At 41.2% G+C, this 17,574-nt stretch overlaps 1 long non-coding RNA gene across 3 annotated transcripts in view; it reads left to right on the top strand.

Moving 5' to 3' along the window:
• Positions 1-17,574, top strand: part of LOC129867129 (uncharacterized) — a 59,344-nt gene that overhangs the window by 32,630 nt on the left and 9,140 nt on the right. For 2 of the 3 annotated variants that reach the window (XR_008761580.1, XR_008761581.1), the window contains 2 exons: positions 8,946-8,985; positions 9,211-12,381. This is a non-coding gene — a long non-coding RNA (uncharacterized LOC129867129). Of the gene's footprint in view, positions 1-8,945; positions 8,986-9,210; positions 12,382-17,153; positions 17,283-17,371; positions 17,514-17,574 lie in introns of those variants that run through there. The other variant, XR_008761582.1, reaches the window with a different exon arrangement.

Here is a 17,574-nt window from a genome sequence, read left to right on the forward strand (position 1 = left end):
TAAATGTGTTGCCTGATATGGTTCTCAATTAGAGGCAGGTGTTTGACGTTTCCTCTGATTGAGAACCATATTAAGGTAGGCTGTTCTCACTGTTTGTTGGTGGGTGATTGTTCCTGGTTCTGTGTCTGTCGCACCACATGGGACTGTTTCGTGTTCGTTCGTTTGGTTAGTCTGTTCCTGTTCTTCGTGTTATTTTGTAAGTTCTCAAGTTCAGGTCTGTCTACGTCGTTTTGTTGTTTTGTATTTTTTTAAAGTGTTTTTTCGTGTTCGTCTTGTCTTTAATTAAATTCATTCATGTATTCATCTACCGCTGCGTTTTGGTCCAATCCCTACTCCTTCTCCTCATCCGAGGAGGAGGAATTAGACAGCCGTGACACATCTTGTGAATCCAGCCAATATTTCAGATTTTTTAAGTGTTTTACAGCGAAAACACAATATAGCATTATATTAGCTTACTGCAATAGCCTACCACACAACCGCATTCATTCACCGCAAAGGTAGCGATAGCGTAGAAACCAGCAAAATCTATAAATTTATTCACTAACCTTCACAAACTTCATCAGATGACAGTCCTATAACATCATATTACACAATACATATATGGTTTGTTTGAAAATGTGCATATTTAGCGGTACAAATCGTGGTTTTACAATGTGAATACGTAGCCAAACTGCACAAAATTATCCGAATATATTTCTGACACTCACCTAATCTAATCAAATAACTCATCATAAACTTTACTAAAAAATACATGTTGGACAGAAAATGAAAGATACACTAGTTCTTAATGCAACAGCTGTGTTAGATTTTTTAAAATAACTTTAGTACGACATACAGCTTACGTTATAGCGAGACAGCACCCAAAATCAAGGCGGAAAATATGGCTAAACATTTTCAGCAGAAATATGAAATAATGTCATAAATGGTTCCTACTTTTGATGAGCTTCCATCAGAATGTTGTACAAGTTGTCCTTTGTCCAGAAGAATCGTTGTTTGGTTGTAGAATGTCCTCTTTGCCTGTCGAATTAGCAACCAAAGCTAGCCATGTGGCGCAAACGTGCCCAACACCACATAATGCAAAGAAAAGAAAATGCAGAAAATCGCAATAAACTGATATAAACTGATATAACTCGGTTTAAAATAACTACTTTATGATGTTTTTAACACATATCAAATAAAATCAGAGCCGGAGATATCTAACGTCTATACCGAAAGCTTTTCAGAACGCAATCTGGGGTCCCTTCTAGCGCCTTCCAAGACAATGAAAAATCTGGTCACGTCATTCCAAAAGCTCTTGAACGGCCTCAGATCAAGCTAGACACCCCATTCCACCTCTCACTGCCTCGTGACATCTACTGGAAGGCGTATGCAGTGCATGTAGATCCATAGATTTCAGGCAAATTAATAGGATGGCCCTGGAACAGAGCCTCGATTTCAGATTTTCAGAGTTTGCTGCAAAATGAGTTATGTTTTACTCACAGATATAATTCAAACGGTTTTAGAAACTAGAGAGTGTTTTCTATCCAATAGTAATAATAATATGCATATTGTACGAGCAAGAATTGAGTATGAGGCAGTTTAATTTGGGAACGATTTTTTACAAAGTGAAAATAGCGCCCCCCTATTGAGAAAAGGTTATTGAACATTTGCATGATGATCAGACCGACATATGTACAATTTCCACCTTCTATACTGGATGCACTAACTGTGATGAAAGTAATATATAATCTATCCTTGAAAGTTATTGGTGCCTAGCGGAGTAAAAGGTATATTCTTTCAGCTGTGGATTATGCACTCTCCATATATCTGCTAGTGCAAAATCAGAGACCATATTTCGCAACGCTATGGTGGCTGGTGGTGCACTTCCCAATTTGTTAGATTTGTCCATTGTCGGTGTAACGTCTGCTTTCAACTCACAATCTCAAACACGTAGATCCCCTGAACGCAGCTCACTTTCCATCCCACTTTCCAGCTCACACTCTCAAACACATAGATCCCCTGAACGCAGCTCACCCTCCAGATCCCAATCAGCTGAATTCTGATCACCTGTGCACACACCTGTATGTCAGGTATTGTTTGTTTTGTGACACACTTCTATTCGGAGCACTGTTTTTCCCGTAATTATCCTCCCGTGTATGATAGTTTTTGCCTGCCTCACTAACGACACCTTTTGCCTATTCCCTACCTGTACTTTAGCCTTTTCTGACACCCTGTGTATGACCTTCTGCCTGCCCCTGGACCCAGCTACCTGCCTTCTCCTGTGGTCCTTTAAAAATAAACACCTGCTGCGCCCTGCGCTTGAAACCAGCTTTCTGTCTCCCATCGTGTTCAATACAGTCGGGTTGAGTGTTGTTTCATGTCACCACCTTAAACCACACGGAAATCAGATATTCCAGAAAGCACTTTGGATAAGGATACAAAACAAAAACAATCGTATTTGGGGCATATGCATAAATAAATGTTTTTAAGAAATTCACGAAAAAAATTATTTCACATAGGCAATCCTTTCTTCTTGATCATTCCCTTGGTCTAATATATGGCGAAACACGTTTTCTATTTTGCTTAAATCATCCTTCATTATATGAGTTTCCTGGAGCATGGCAATATCTACTCCTTTCCTATTCATAATATCAGGACAACTACTATGCTTTTTTTCCATTCATGCCCTGTAAATTCCAAGAAATTACACATAACTTAACATTTTTGAAAATACTTTGTTGCAAATGTAATAATGAGTACATTCCCATTTGAAAGTAATTAGATGACTAATCAAATCAGCATAGAATACTGTATGTAAAAAAAAAAAATCCCATAAACCCTCCCAAATCGCAAATCTTTCCCTAATCTCCCACCTAAAAGGGAAAAACGTGTGATTATATTGCAGTTGTATTATACTCGTAATATCTACAGCATCTGTTTCTCGTAGACTCTAACAGCTCTGCATCCAGTTGGAAGACAATTTTTTTATTTATTTTTATTTTACCAGGTAAGTTGACTGAGAACACGTTCTCATTTGCAGCAACGACCTGGGGAATAGTTACAGGGGAGAGGAGGGGGATGAATGAGCCAATTGTAAACTGGGGATTATTAGGTGACCATGATGGTTTTGAGGGCCAGATTGGGAATTTAGCCAGGACACCGGGGTTGACACCTCTACTCTTACGATAAGTGCCATGGGATCTTTAATGACCTCAGAGAGTCAGGACACCCGTTTAACGTCCCATCCAAAAGACGGCACCCTATACAGGACAGTGTCTCCAATCACTGCCCTGGGGCATTGGGATATTTTTTTTAGACCAGAGGAAAGAGTGCCTCCTACTGGCCCTCCAACACCCCTTCCAGCAGCATCTGGTCTCCCATCCAGGGACTGACCAGGGCCAACCCTGCTTAGCTTCAGAAGCAAGCCAGCAGTGGTATGCAGGGTGGTATGCTGCTGGCACAAATCACCCATTCATAGGGCTCCTTCTATTTATTTATTTAGTTCCATAATCTAAGTATCAAATCAATTCTACTGGACTAGAAGAAAAAGATCATGAACAAAATGAAACCATTTATGGTGAAATAAAAATAAATAAATGTAAAACCAAATAATGTTTGTCCAGTTGTGGTTTGATAGGGACACAGTATAAGCCATTCAACAGATCATGAATTGGTCACTACTGCTCAGTTCCCTCTGGGATATTCTATTACTGGGTCCCATCTGGCAGGTCAAATTAAAAAAACAAAGTGAATGGAACACCCGGCCACAGAAAGATAGGGGTTGAATATAAATAATTAATTCAGTCAAGAAAGCAGCCGTGCGCTATAACATGAGAGTAAATCATATTTTGGAGTGAAATAATGTCTTCCTTTGTTCTGTTTATATCCGTATTGATTTGTCTATATGACTGACAATACTCAATCAGAAAGATGCGATTATGTCCAACGAGTTAGTTTTGATAGAAGCAAATCAATTATGAATTGCAAAGTCTGTGGCAGATCGTACAAATCTTATTCTGTCATACCTGGGATATTTGTGGGTGTTACATGCTGACCACACCGGCCAGCATTGCATGTGCGAGTATTGCAAAATAAATGTACACATTCATGTTATTCAATCATTACACCCACACTGCTCGCGCACGTCAACGAGCATCTGCGTAGCCAGGTGCTAAAAGAGAACTTGGTGCGTAGCAAGTCCCACCTCCCTCATCTCCTCATTGGTTTTTAGGAGCATATACCCACGTGGGTGATTGAAAGATTAACTTTTTTATTTGTATTTTTTATTACCTTTATATTATATATTACATATTATATTTACCTCTAGGCATGTCAGTTAAGAACTAATTCTTATTTACAAATGACGGCCTAGGAACAGTGGGTTAACTGCCTTGTTCAGGGGAAGAATGAAAGATCTTTACCTTGTCAGCTCGGGGATTTGATCTAGCAACCTTTCGGTTACTGGTCCAACGCTAGGCTACCTGCCGCCTCAACTGAGTTCCACACTCCAGACCAGTTGGTGGTGGTAATGCAGCTTAAAACTTCTTATGGCTGCAGTCCCGTTAACGGGATCGATATGACAACAGCCAGTCGAAGTGCAGGGCGCCAAATACAAAAAACAGAAATCTCATAATTAAAATTCATCAGACATTCATGTGTCTTATATCATTATAAATGTAATCTTGTTGTTAATCCCACCAAAGTGTCCGATTTCAAATAGGCTTTTCAGCGAAAGCACTACAAACGATTATGTTAGGTCACCACAAAACCACAATAACCACAGCCATTTTTTCCAGCTAAAGATAGCTTCACAAAAACCAGAATAGAGATTAAATTAATCACTAACCTTCGATTATTTTCATCAGATGACACTCATAGGACTTCATGTTACATAATACATGCATGTTTTGTTTGATTAAGTTCATATTTATATAAAAAAATCTGAGTTTACATTGAGGCGTTAGATTCACTAGTTGCAAAAACATCAAGTGACTTTGCATAGCCACATCATTTCAACAGAAATACTCAACATAAATATAAATGATAATACAAGTAATACACATAGAATTGTAGATATACCTCTCCTTAATGCAACCGCTGTGTCAGATTTCAAAAAAACTTTACGGAAATATAAACCATGCAATAATCTGAGACGGAGTTCAGATGATTAGCCAAATTAGCCACCATGTTGGACTCAACAGAAACCAGAAAATACATGATAAATGTTTCCTTACCTTTGATGAATTCATCAGAATGCAGTCCTAGGAATCCCAGGTCCACAATAAATGCTTGATTTGTTCGTTCATGTCCGTTATTTATGTCAAATTAGCTACTTTCGAATTGTTTACCAAATACCCTAACCAAAGTCTCAAAGCGCGACCACTATAACGTGACGAAATGTCCAAACGTTCCGTTACAGTCAGTAGAAACATGGCAAACAATGTACTGAATCAATCTTTAGAATGTTGTTAACATACATCTTGAATAACGTTCCAACCGGAGAATTAAATCGACTTCAATTGAGAGATGGAACAGAGCTGCCTCTCACGTGAACGCGAGTGTTGAATGCATGCTCACCTCATGGCACCTCATACTAAATTCTGTCTCCTTCGACCCCCCTTCACATTAGAGTCATCAGACTTAGTTCTATTGACTGCTGACATCTAGTGGAAGCCGTAGGAAGTGAAAACCCATCCATATCTCTCTGTATTTTAAATAAGAGCTTGGTTGAAAATATGGCACCCCCAGAAAAAATCCAAACAGGAAGTGGAACTTCTCAGGTTTTTGCCTGCCATATGAGTTCTGTTAATCTCACAGACTTAATTCAAACAGTTTTAGAAACTTTAGAGTGTTTTCTATCCAATACGAATAATAATATGCAACAATGGGCACCTTTCATCCAAGCTACTCAATACTGCCCCTTCAGCCATAAGAAGTTAAAGTTGGTTGCCAACCACCGTATAAAGTCCAAAGAAGAAGAAGAAGCCTGAAGGAGGAGAGATTACTAGAAATCAACTCAGTTTACCCTTTTGTCAAATTAGCTACCAACAGGAAGCTAGCAAGCTAAATTGCCATAAATGTTTAATGCTTTTCGACCTGTCCCCAAATTAATATAGTTGGTTCAGAGTTCGTTTTTATATTTCAACCTGCATGTCCAGATCGCGTCTGATGTGGGTGGACAAAATCGACATGCGCTAGAGAGCGGTGTGGTCAGCATGCTAAACCATATTATGCGCCTGTTCATGGGCCCGTGCCCACATGATCAAAAATGATGTGCGGCCTACAGGACCGTGGTCGGGGGAGTTGAATCAAGCATTGGCTTGACTTGCCTCTCGTAGAAAGAAGTCCATTGCTTCCGAGGCTTCCGTAAAGTTCTTGTTGTTGAAGGTGATCAGCAGCTTTGCCGGGTGAACCACGCCGTACTCAAGTTGTTTTTACATAGTAGTCGTCTCAACTCATTGTAGGTAGCTTACTGTTTCCGTAGCTCTGCAGGTAAATGCTGATCGTCTGTACCTGGTACTTCAGTCTCCCCATCTCTCGCGCCACGCAAATAATCATTTGTTTTGCTTTGAAGCTATGTAGCCATGTTATCATACACCGGTTGCCATTTGTCATAGGTCAGTGTGATGAGCAATGTTCACAAAAGGAGGGGGGACCAAGCTTCTCTTGACCAAAAAGTTAATAGATTTTTTTTTTTTAACATTTTACATGTTTACCAATTCCATGATCGAGTCCAATTATTCTCAAATAGATTTTTTTGCTCTGGTTTTCTAACACCTGTATATTTTCCTCCAACAACTTATTTGCCATTAGCAATTTATCATAGTTCTTCTCCACCGTTTACAGCCGAGAGTGTAATGCGGTAGCTGAAACCTCGAGATATTTTACTTTTGAGACACAGTTAGTTACCGTGGTTTGAAGTTTCTCCCAGAGTGTCATGGATTGGACTCAATTTGGTGTCAAGAGATGGAGGATATTTCCTCGCGGACAATATCTCTGATCATCTTTGCAAGTGCGCCGGGATCTATTGGAGTGCTACGTGTTTTACACAGCATCCGCGTGTAGTTTAAGGTTTGCACCAAACACAAGTAAAAAAAAAAAAATAAAATAAAACATTAAGTGAAGCAATACTGTTTCAATTCGTAATCTTGAAAAATAACGATAGATCTGTCGTGGATAAAGTCTTAATTTGAGTGTAACTAACGTCTGTGGTGGTAGAAGGATCGGACCAAAATGCAGCGTGGTAAGTGTTCATGATGATTTTTAATTCAAACTCAGAACACTAAACAAAACAATAAACGATTAACAAACGAAACAGTACCGTGTGGCGACAAACACTGACGCGGAAACAAACACCCACAAACCAAAAGTGAAACCCAGGCTACTTAAGCATGATTCTCAATCAGGGACGACGATTGACAGCTGCCACTGATTGAGAATCATACCAGGCCGAACACAAAACCCCAACATAGAAAAAAAACATAGCACCTTTGTTTAATTATCAAGAAACTAAATAACTTGTCTATTTAAGACATGAATGTACGCCAATTATGCACTTTCATCTACACATACTCATACTTCGCAGATAGTTTACCTAAACCCTTCAATGGATGCTTCCAGGTTAATTCTGAAATCCATCTACAGTTGAAGTCAGAAGTTTACATACCTGACTGAGTAACAAAAGCTCTGTCAGGAGGAATGGGCCAAAATTAACCGAACTTATTGTGGGAAGCTTGTGGAAGGCTAACCAAAATGTTTGATCCAAGTTAAACAATTTAAAGGCAATGCTACCAAATACGAATGGAGTGTATGTAAACGTCTGACCCACTGGGAATGTGATGAAAGAAATAAAAGCTGAAATAAATAATTCTCTCTACTATTATTCTGACATTTTACATTCTTAAATAAAGTGGTGATCCTAACTGACCTAAAACAGGGATTTTTTACTGGGATTAAATGTCAGGAATTGTGAAAAACTCAGTTTATATGTATTTGGCTAAGGTGTATGTAAACTTCCGATTTCAACTGTGTATAACACAAGACACTGCGATAACCTTCACCCTCCCTACCGCCGCACCTCACTCGCAATTCTATATCAGATACAGAGGAACCATACTCTGGAATTCTTATCTTCACATTGCAAAAACCTCATCGTCCCTCAATAACTTCAAACAAAAACTGTGAGTCAGCCTGATGAATCAAACTACACAATAATCCCCTCCATGTAGCCTAACTCGAGCCTAACACACAAACATGCACACACACGTAGTCAAACATGTTTTTTCTTGTATACTGAGTATATAATGTACACTTTTAATGAATATGCTTTGTTTAACTGATTGAACAAACTTTTGTTTTGGTACTTATATTTGTGGTGTGGTTTTCATATTAGCCTTTTTGTGCTTCCAACCTCACCTGCACACCGTTTTTACCAGTTTTTATTATCTGTACTCTTATGTCTTTCACTTATTTCCTTTGGTGCAAATAACTAAAACCGAAAAACATTTCTTGACCTTACAGTTCCTGTAACTCAACTACAGTAAATCATTTTTGCGTAGTTAGATAATGCGCCCACTACAGGCTGACCCCTTCAGGGGCTCCCAAGAGCAGAGCAGTATTACAGGAACACAAAGGGCTCTGCGACTGCTGGTGGAACCCAGGCTGGCTTGCTTTATGGTTGTCACTGGCTCTCAGGTGTGAGATGTGAGGACTGATATGGTCTGTCTTGTCTTGATCAAGTGATTAAAGCGAAGGCTACAGGTTTTAATTATTCAGATAATGACAGATCTTAGATCTGTTAGTAATTGAGTTAGGTTATGAAGTTGAAGATGTGCGGAATGGAAGAATATTCTGCATTCTTTGATATATTAGGTAGGCCTACTCCGCAGATACCTGTTTGACTGTGTCAAGGACAATTCAGTAGTGAATCTGTTTCTCATCTATTGTCCCTGTGTTTGTCTGGGCAGGAGATGACCATGGAGGAGAGGATGCTGATTAGTGACCTGAGTAAGTGTGACTTTGGGAAGCTCCACCCCATGCACAAGGAGAAGGCGGAGGCTAGGGCCATTACTCAAGCAAGAGATAAATGACTACTCCAATACATTGGATTGAGTGTAATTGCTATGGATTGACAATATTGTGAGAGCAAAGGGGGTTAATATTAAAAGTGGTTGAGATCAAGCAGGCTTTATTGTCATGATACAGTATTTTCTGATAAATATTTCATTCCAGGTAATGAGTATGTCTTCTGTATGCATGACCACCACCGGGTGCTCGGCAACATTAAGATTGAGCCCACGGGTCTGTTCCGAGTGCGGGGGGAGCACCATAAACAAGGCATGTTGAAGAAGAGGATCCAGGATGGCATCATCACCTATGCAAAGTGAGACTGGCTCGGCTCAGAACATTGACTGGACGGTAAAGGAGAGTTTACAGGAGTAGAAATGGTTAATGAAAGAGACGGTTTGCTGGCCAGAGAAACACTATGGAGCAGTCAACTGATGGAACAGTCCCACAACGGGTTTTAATGTTCCAATAGTCATCGCTCAATAAGGTTCAGTAGTTGTATCTAGAGGAAGACCACAAGTTAGTTTTCCAAACTACTCCACTACTCTAAGACATCTTGTCTGTGTGTCTTGTCATATGATGGCGCAATAATTTGGTGTATTTTTTATTTACATTTTTGTACTTAATTGTGATTTATCAGGGGGTGCTGCAGCACCCTCAGCACCCCTGCTCCCCGTGGCTATGGGTTTTACTATATCATTTCTTCCATTTTAGCCACATTTCCTAATCTGCTTGCATGTGCCTCCCCAAGGTGTTTTGGTTCTCAATGTTTTTCCGCTCCCTAACTTTTATTATAAACTTGGTGGTTCAAGCCCTGAATGCTGAATGAATGACAGCCATGGTATATTTAAGCAATAAGGCATGTGGGGGTGTGCTATATGTCCACGATGCACTGCTGAGTGCTTGGACACAGCCCTTATACACTGCTCAAAAAAATAAAGGGAACACTTAAACAACACAATGTAACTCCAAGTCAATCACACTTCTGTGAAATCAAACTGTCCACTTAGGAAGCAACACTGATTGACAATAAATTTCACATGCTGTTGTGCAAATGGAATAGACAAAAGGTGGAAATTATAGGCAATTAGTAAGACACCCCCAAAAAAGGAATGGTTCTGCAGGTGGTGACCACACACCACTTCTCAGTTCCTATGCTTCCTGGCTGATGTTTTGATCACTTTTGAATGCTGGCGGTGCTTTCACTCTAGTGGTAGCATGAGACGGAGTCTACAACCCACACAAGTGGCTCAGGTAGTGCAGTTCATCCAGGATGGCACATCAATGCGAGCTGTGGCAAAAAGGTTTGCTGTGTCTGTCAGCGTAGTGTCCAGAGCATGGAGGCGCTACCAGGAGACAGGCCAGTACATCAGGAGACGTGGAGAAGGCCGTAGGAGGGCAACAACCCAGCAGCAGGACCGCTACCTCCACCTTTGTGCAAGGAGGTGCACTGCCAGAGCCCTGCAAAATGACCTCCAGCAGACCACAAATGTGCAAAAAAAAAAATAAGTTTATAAGAGAACGTATACTATGGGTATAACAACACATTTATTTTTCTGCTCTATTTACGTTGCATTGTGCATAAGAACAGCCGATAGCCATGGTATATTGGCCATATACCACACCCCCTCATGCCTTATTGTTTAACTATACCACAGGTTAATATAGTCCGCCATCTTAACTGTACATCCTGCCCTCTATCTACCATTCATAATGACAGTAGTGTTAGGTGGATCGTTTTTCTAGATCTGCAATAGGCTAACTAGCAATCATACCACACATAAAAGCATTCAAAGTTACATCAATTTTCAATAGGGATCCACAAGAATCAATAGGAATCGCTGATAGGCAGCAGCGAGGCCAATTGCATTATTCCGCATGAAAGAACAGTGAAGGCCTGATCACCAACAACGACGAGACAGCCTATAGGGAGGTCAGAGACCTGGCCATGTGATGCCAGGACAACAACCTCTCCCTCAACGTGATCAAGTCAAAGGAGATAATTGTGGACAGGAAAAGGAGGACCGAGCACACCCCCATTCTCATCGACGGGCTGTAGTGGAGCAGGTTGAGAGCTTCAAGTTCCTTGGTGTCCACATCACCAACAAACTAACATGGTCCAAGCATACCAAGACAGTCGTGAAGAGGGCACAACAAAGCCTCTTTCCCCACAAGGAGACTGAAAAGATTTGGCATGGGTCCTAAAAATTGTCAAAAGACTCCAGCCACCCTAGTCATAGCCTGATCTCTCTGCTACCGCATGGTAAGGGGTACCGGAGCGCCAAGTCTAGGTCCAAGATGCTTCTAAACAGCTTCTACCCCCAAGCCATAAGACCCCTGAACATCTAATCAAATGGCTACCCAGACTATTTGCATTGCCCCTCCCCCCTCTTTTACACTGCTGCTTCTCTCTGTTATTATCTATGCATAGTCACTTTAATAATTTTGATAACCCTTTAATGTACATATTACCTCAATTACCTTGACTAACCACCACACATTGACTCTGCACATTGACTCTGTACCGGTACGCACTGTATATAGCCTCACTATTGTTATTTTACTACTGCTCTTTAATTATTTGTAACTTTTATTTCTTGTTCTTATTTTTTATTTTTTTGGTTACTGCGTTGTTGGTTGGGGCTTGTAAGTAAGCATTTCACAGTAAGGTCTACGCCTGTTGTATTCGGCGGATGTGACAAATACAATTTGATATGATATTTGAAGACATGAGACACGCAGCTCAAAAACCTTCCCTATTGATCTTGTTTAGGGGCAATACCCCTATCTTACCTAGACTAGCCTACACCGCAATGCAATGAATAATTGCATTATCGTTCTCAAGTGAGTACAACATTCTAATCTAGGCTGCAGTGAAAATGTCATTTGAATAACCACGCAAAAGCCCTGTGATTTGAATGTTTCATTCTATTAGCAAAAGGGTTTTCTAATGATCAATTAGCCTTTTAAAATGATAAACTGGATTTGCTAACACAACGTGCCATTGGAACACAGGAGTGATGGTTGCGTATAATGGGCTTCTGTGTGCCTATGTAGATATTCCATTAAAAACCTGCCGTTTCCAACTACAATAGTCATTTACAACATTAACAATGTCTACACTGTATATCTGATCAATTTGATGTTATTTTAATGGACAAAAAATTTGCTTTTCTTTCAAAAACAAGGACATTTCTAAGTGACCCCAAACTTTTGTGTACTTTTTGTGTAACGGTAGTGTATGTATTTTTCTTCTATTGATAAATAAAGTAATCAGCAGCCATTTGATGAATGGAAAGAGACCTCCGCAAAAAAATAAAAAGTTCAATGACATTCGGAGATTGTCAAGCCAATGCTTTGATACTGGGTAGGCCTTCAAGTTAGGGAGGGAATGTATTTTCTGTTTGTCGAGACTGACAGTTTATTTATTGTGGTGTTGAAAACTCAAACCATGATATTGAAGCACCCGAAGTCAGTATGCTTGGTTTATTGGTTGTGTGGTGCATTGGCACAGAAACTTGTTGGTGGAAAATTAATTTCATATTTATTTTTATTTTTATTTAACCTTTATTTAATTAGGCAAGGTAGGTAAGAACAATTTCTTATTTACAATGACGGCCTACCAAAAGGCAAAGGCTGTAACGTCCTGACCAGAGTTCTTATGTGTTTTGCTTGTTTAGTGTTGGTCAGGACGTGAGCTGGGTGGGAATTCTATGTTGTGTGTCTAGTTAGTCTGTTTCTGTGTCCAGCCTAATATGGTTCTCAATCAGAGACAGCTGTCAATCGTTGTCCCTGATTGAGAATCATATATAGGTGGCTTGTTTTGTGTTGGGGATTGTGGGTGGTTGTTTCCTGTCTCTGTGTTTGTGGTCTGCACCAGATAGGACTGTTTCGGTTTGCAACACTTTGGTATTTTTGTTTGTTGTAAGTGTTCACTGTTTTTTGTTTAATTAAACATGTTGAGCACTGGCTACGCTGCGTGTTGGTCCGATCCCTGTTTCACCCCCTCTTTTAGTGGAGAGGGAAGGCTGCCGTGACAAAGGCATCCTGCGGGGATGGGGGCTGGGATTAAAAAATATACTAAAAAATATATACATATATAGGACAAAACACACAAACACACAAGAGAGACAACACTACAGTACATGAAGACAACAACATAGCATGGCAGCAACACATGACAACACAGCATGGTAGCAACATGACAACAACATGGTAGCAACACAACATAGCAGCAGCACAACATGGTAGCAGCACAAAATGTGTTACAAACATTATTGGGCACAGAAAACAGCACAAAGGGCAAGAAGGTACAGACAACGATACATCACGCAAAGCAGCCACAGCTGTCAGTAAGAGTGTCCATGATTGAGTCTTTAAATTAAGATATTTTACATAATTATAAATATGGCATCAAAATGTTGAAAAACTGATTATTGTCTGCAGCCAGCTCTGATTTTAGTGTAGGCTTACTGACAATTTGGGGGGTGCTTAGTCCTATAGTTGTCTTGCATATCCCAACCCCCCCTGAAACATTCGTAGGGAGTGGGGTCATGGCCAGGGTCACCATTGTCCAGCATCCCTGGAGCAATTGGGCTTAAGTGCCTCGCTCAATAGCACAGGGACAGATTTTTTTTTCACCTTGTCAGCTCTGGGATTCAAACCAGGCGACGTATTGGTTACAGGCCCAACGCTCTAACCTTGAGACTAACTGCCGCCCTTAATGAAGTGGGCAGGGAGAGTGAGCTAGTCCATGATGGTCGGGGAACCCTCAGCCTTCTGTCCCGTAGCCCTGTGTGGCATCGACTCTGCAATAAAAGCATGCTGACGTGGCAAAGTCGATATCCACGTTTATAAACACAGGGTGGCTAAAGTAATTATTATTTGTGGTCGTAAACATTATTTGGAGTTAAATCTATGAGGCGGGGCAATTTTTTTACAATACAAGGGGAGGGTCATGTGAAAATATTTTTTACGTTGGAGATGGGGGTGCAATTTTTTGTGACACCTTGAGTTGGACCAGCCCCTCCCACGTAGTAGCCTACATTTCAAAATGTTCGCAGCCTTGTGGCATTTTCATGGGTAAAAAAGCTGTATCAGAAACTCAAGGCTACTGTAGTTGTTAGTCTCCTTTTGTCCTGAACATGACATGACCCATGACTCTCCATTCATTCAAACACACACGACCCAGACTGCAGGCTTCATACAGTCAGGAAAAGTATTACATTCAATCTCAACATTGCTTCAGTTATTTACGTTGGTTTTGTTTTGAACATTGCTTGGCCATTATGGTTGGGTTCTGCATCTGTAGGTGTTTCTTTTATTTTGTTGTAGAACAGTTGAGTGTGTTGTAGGAGTTGTATTCTATTTTACCACAACATATTGAATAGAGGAAACCATGTGAGTTTATGTTGCGGGTGTGATCGGTGCTTCTGAATAGTTGTTGATTAGGCCTAGAAGTCGCACTGTGAATTTCTGAAGCTTTGACTATTCTGAACAGTTGTTTTGATTTTTAAGCAGAGGTCTGTGGGGAGCACGTCAGTATCGGCGAGTTTAGAAGCTATTGTCTTTTGTGTTGCGTGAGAGGAACATGTGATTTGGTGCAATTTGTCACCTTTGTCGTGTTAAGTGGTTCGTATGACGTAATGAATCAGGTGTTTTGCATGCATATGGGCATGTAAGGTGTGCCTGTGATTCATATTACCATCTCCCCGCCACTGCTTCGTGAGAGAAGCGTGCACTATGACCGTTTGGGTAAACGTAGTGCTGCTGGTACTGCTGCTGCTGCTACTGAGAGATCAGAGGTAGATGAACTGGACTTTGACCATGGTGTGTACAGAACATGTAAAGCCACTCAGTATCCAGCCTTCTATCTCCACTGTGGCGATAGTCTGCTCTGCTCCATCTCCCTGGTGAGTCTTTTAGAGATTAACAACAAGGTTAAACATAGGCTTACAGTAGAATACACAGTCCACTCTCCTCCATCGCTATCCTACCCATTCCACTCCTATTTTCATAGTCTTTTCCTCTACTTTACTTAAAAATTTCTGAAGGATTCCTGACACCGGGTGTTAGCAAAGATGGTTTAGTATAAAGATATTTAGAAACTGCTTCACCAATAGAAATCCCCGATCACGCTTGTAGGCGATGTCATGGAGACGTTGGCTAGCTAAGCTCATGCGCAGAAACGTGTCATCGGGTCTAACAGTTGTCTCGTGCCGAACTGCGCCTATGCAGACCGTCAAATCAAAGGCACTGCTGAAAATGAAAAAGTGTCAGTTTGTCACTTTCATGAGGTTAAAGTTATAACATGTTCAGCTACTTAAGACATTGGCTCAAATCTAGGTTGTACCTTTAGATTTAGAGAAAATTAACAACTAGGGAAGAATTTTTCACTTCTCTCATTGAATCAAACTCCGTTCTGGTCTGCCAAGTCTGAATCGAAAATGTTCCCGCTAGTCTTGTGATGTTGGGCCTCTGTGTTTAGAAATTCTGTGGAGTTAGAGCATTCTGCCATTGGACAGACAGAGAGGGAAATTAACCAGTACTAGTTGCAGGTGATTCTCTGGTTCTTCATCCCCCAGCTTCCTCATCCTTCTCTCTCTCGCTCTCTCTCTCTCTCTCTCTCTCTCTCTCACTCTCTCTCTCTCTCTCTCACTCACTCACTCACTCACTCACTCACTCACTCACTCACTCACTCACTCACTCACTCACTCACTCACTCACTCACTCACTCACTCACTCACTCACTCACTCACTCACTCACTCACTCACTCACTCATAATCCAACCAGGATGGAATATCATTAATGCCTCCATTGTGTGTTTGTGGCCATTACAATCAACATAGCTAGTTCCTGAGCTCCCAGCCTCCTGGTACTCTCACAACTCCTTCTCTCTTCCCTTCCTCCTTCCACCATTCCTCCTCTATCCTCTTATCACCCAGTTCTTTATTTTGAAGGTTAAGTTATTCCACAGTTTGTCGCCATGACGATGTGGCCTTGGCAACAGTGAGATTGTGTGGGGATAGCTAATTAATCAGCCGCTGGCTAGCGCTACACTACTATGCAAACATAATGTCACCCTTTCTGACTGCCTCTCTCCACTAGACATTTAACAAATCAAATCAAATGTTATTGGTCACAAACACATATTTAGCAGATGTTATTGCGGGTGTAGTGAAATACTTGTGTTCTTAGCTCTAACAGTAGACTAGTATCTAACAGTTCATAACAATATACACAAATCTAAAAGTAAAATAATGGAATATATAAATATTAGGATGAGCCATGTCAGATTGGCATTGACTAAAATACAGTAAAATAGAATACAGTATATACATATCAAATGAGTAAAACATTATGTAAACATTATTAAAGTGAGTAGTGTTCCATTATTAAGTCAACAGTGATTCCATGTCTATGTATATGGGGCAGCAGCCTCTAAGGTGCAGGGTTGAATAACCGGGTGGTAGCCAGCTAGTGATGGCTATTTAACAATGGCCTTGAGATAGAAGCTATTTTTCAGTCTCTCTGTCCCAGCTTTGATGCACCTGTATGGTAGCGGAATGAACAGGCCGTGGCTTGGGTGGTTGATGTCCTTGATGATCTTTTTGGCCTTCCTGTGACATCGGGTGCTGTAGGTGTCCTGGAGGGCAGATAGTGTGCCCCCAGTGATGCGTTGGACAGACCACACCAGGCGATGCATCGCCCTGCGGTTGCGGGCGATGCAGTTGCCGTACCAGGAGGTGATACAGCCTTACAGGATGCTCTCAATTGTGCAGCTGTAAAAGTTTGTGAGGATCTTAGTGGCCAAGCCAATTTTCTTCAGCCTTCATGTTAGACACTTGTGGAAGAAGTGGACTACTAAACACATAACTATGAATACATTGTTTTAACCACAATCTCATGAAATACTGAAAGGGGTTATGATTGAATGTTGGCCCTCGGTTGTAGCAAATGCAAGGCTTCTGAATGGAATAAGAAAGCACTGCCTGGAAGCTCTCCAGGAAGCTCTGGAAGCTCTCCAAGGTCTCTTTACAAGAGACCATGTAAAGACAATGATGTGACCATAGTCTTCCTTAGTCTCTGTGTTGTTGTGGTTCCTCAGGGTGAGAAGGACTGGGAGAAGTATGAGGTGGACCTCAGGTTGAAGAGCTGTGTGGATGCGATCCGCCAGTAGGACTTTCAAGTTCTAACAGATGGGGACCCGCCAGAGACACTCCTCTGTCATACACAGGTTGATGAGTATTAGACCACATCGAAGAGAAAATCAGTCCATTCTGCCAGACCATATCCCCTGTCTCACCCTACTGCTGTTTCCTCCAGCTGAGAGCAGGTAACGAGAAGGAGAAGGGCGAGACGGCTAACACGGTGGGCTGCTGCTCCCTGAGGGTGGAGCACATCACCCTCCACGACACGCTGGGTAAAGACTTTATCTGCTACTACAATAAGGTTCCCGTCACCGAGGGTAAGTAGCCAACAGCCTCCGCACCACTAGCTGTTACAAGGGATGCGTCTGAAATGGCACT

This window comes from Salvelinus fontinalis, chromosome 12, assembly GCF_029448725.1.
Source record: "Salvelinus fontinalis isolate EN_2023a chromosome 12, ASM2944872v1, whole genome shotgun sequence".
NCBI classification, from domain to species: Eukaryota; Metazoa; Chordata; class Actinopteri; order Salmoniformes; family Salmonidae; genus Salvelinus; species Salvelinus fontinalis.